Here is a 3,118-nt window from a genome sequence, read left to right as displayed (position 1 = left end):
TTAATATATATATTGGTTAACCGATGATATTAACATATATAAAATGAAATTGAATTATATCAAACTAAATTGAAATGCATTGAATTGAGTTTTTCCCATACATTTTTCACAATGTGCGGTGTGCATGGCAAAAAACGCTCACGATGAAGGCATGTGAAATAATATGAAAATATCAAAAGTTAACTAACCAACGATATTGAAGCATATAAATCGAATCATAACTATATGAAACTCGAATTTAAGCCATATTAAACTGGTAATATTGTGATTTTGTGCCTGGTTTTCCATACGTTAGTTTAAATAAAGAGTTATGGAATATAACCTTGGCATATTGCCATTAAAATATATAATAAAGACATTTCAAATCAAACTGAAATGTATTGAAATGAATTTTTCCCATACATTTTTGACAATGTGAGGTGTGCATGGCAAAAAACACTCACGGTGAAGGCATGTGAAATATAATATGAAAATATCAAAAGTTAACTAACCAATGATATTGAAGCATATAAATCGAATCATAACTATATGAAACTCGAATTTAAGCCATATTAAACTGGTAATATTGTGATTTTATGCCTGGTTTTCCATACGTTAGTTTAAATAAAGAGTTATGGAATATAACCTTGGCATATTGGCACTAAAATATATAATAAAGACATTTCAAATCAAACTGAAATGTATTGAAATGAATTTTTCCCATACATTTTTGACAATGTGAGGTGTGCATGGCAAAAAACACTCACGGTGAAGGCATGTGATATAATATGAAAATATCAAAAGTTAACTAACCAATGATATTGAAGCATATAAATCGAATCATAACTATATGAAACTCGAATTTGAGCCATATTAAACTGGTAATATTGTGATTTTATGCCTGGTTTTCCATACGTTAGTTTAAATAGAAAAAAATTCTCGAATATATATACATATATGAAGAATCTATATTCTATACTAACATTTTATGGAATATAACCTTGGCATATTGCCATTGAAATATATAATAAAGACATTTCAAATCAAACTGAAATGTATTGAAATGAATTTTTCCCATACATTTTTGACAATGTGAGGTGTGCATGGCAAAAAACACTCACGGTGAAGGCATGTGATATAATATGAAAATATCAAAAGTTAACTAACCAATGATATTGAAGCATATAAATCGAATCATAACTATATGAAACTCGAATTTAAGCCATATTAAACTGGTAATATTGTGATTTTGTGCCTGGTTTTCCATACGTTAGTTTAAATAAAGAGTTATGGAATATAACCTTGGCATATTGCCATTAAAATATATAATAAAGACATTTCAAATCAAACTGAAATGTATTGAAATGAATTTTTCCCATACATTTTTGACAATGTGAGGTGTGCATGGCAAAAAACACTCACGGTGAAGGCATGTGAAATATAATATGAAAATATCAAAAGTTAACTAACCAATGATATTGAAGCATATAAATCGAATCATAACTATATGAAACTCGAATTTAAGCCATATTAAACTGGTAATATTGTGATTTTATGCCTGGTTTTCCATACGTTAGTTTAAATAAAGAGTTATGGAATATAACCTTGGCATATTGGCACTAAAATATATAATAAAGACATTTCAAATCAAACTGAAATGTATTGAAATGAATTTTTCCCATACATTTTTGACAATGTGAGGTGTGCATGGCAAAAAACACTCACGGTGAAGGCATGTGATATAATATGAAAATATCAAAAGTTAACTAACCAATGATATTGAAGCATATAAATCGAATCATAACTATATGAAACTCGAATTTGAGCCATATTAAACTGGTAATATTGTGATTTTATGCCTGGTTTTCCATACGTTAGTTTAAATAGAAAAAAATTCTCGAATATATATACATATATGAAGAATCTATATTCTATACTAACATTTTATGGAATATAACCTTGGCATATTGCCATTAAAATATATAATAAAGACATTTCAAATCAAACTGAAATGTATTGAAATGAATTTTTCCCATACATTTTTGACAATGTGAGGTGTGCATGGCAAAAAACACTCACGGTGAAGGCATGTGATATAATATGAAAATATCAAAAGTTAACTAACCAATGATATTGAAGCATATAAATCGAATCATAACTATATGAAACTCGAATTTAAGCCATATTAAACTGGTAATATTGTGATTTTGTGCCTGGTTTTCCATACGTTAGTTTAAATAAAGAGTTATGGAATATAACCTTGGCATATTGCCATTAAAATATATAATAAAGACATTTCAAATCAAACTGAAATGTATTGAAATGAATTTTTCCCATACATTTTTGACAATGTGAGGTGTGCATGGCAAAAAACACTCACGGTGAAGGCATGTGAAATATAATATGAAAATATCAAAAGTTAACTAACCAATGATATTGAAGCATATAAATCGAATCATAACTATATGAAACTCGAATTTAAGCCATATTAAACTGGTAATATTGTGATTTTATGCCTGGTTTTCCATACGTTAGTTTAAATAAAGAGTTATGGAATATAACCTTGGCATATTGGCACTAAAATATATAATAAAGACATTTCAAATCAAACTGAAATGTATTGAAATGAATTTTTCCCATACATTTTTGACAATGTGAGGTGTGCATGGCAAAAAACACTCACGGTGAAGGCATGTGATATAATATGAAAATATCAAAAGTTAACTAACCAATGATATTGAAGCATATAAATCGAATCATAACTATATGAAACTCGAATTTGAGCCATATTAAACTGGTAATATTGTGATTTTATGCCTGGTTTTCCATACGTTAGTTTAAATAGAAAAAAATTCTCGAATATATATACATATATGAAGAATCTATATTCTATACTAACATTTTATGGAATATAACCTTGGCATATTGCCATTAAAATATATAATAAAGACATTTCAAATCAAACTGAAATGTATTGAAATGAATTTTTCCCATACATTTTTGACAATGTGAGGTGTGCATGGCAAAAAACACTCACGGTGAAGGCATGTGAAATAATATGAAAATATCAAAAGTTAACTAACCAATGATATTGAAGCATATAAATCGAATCATAACTATATGAAACTCGAATTTAAGC

This window comes from Anastrepha obliqua, unplaced genomic scaffold (genome assembly GCF_027943255.1).
Source record: "Anastrepha obliqua isolate idAnaObli1 unplaced genomic scaffold, idAnaObli1_1.0 ptg000389l, whole genome shotgun sequence".
NCBI lineage: Eukaryota > Metazoa > Arthropoda > Insecta > Diptera > Tephritidae > Anastrepha > Anastrepha obliqua.
The sequence above is the reverse complement of the archived record's forward strand: the minus strand, read 5'-3'. Positions refer to the sequence as shown.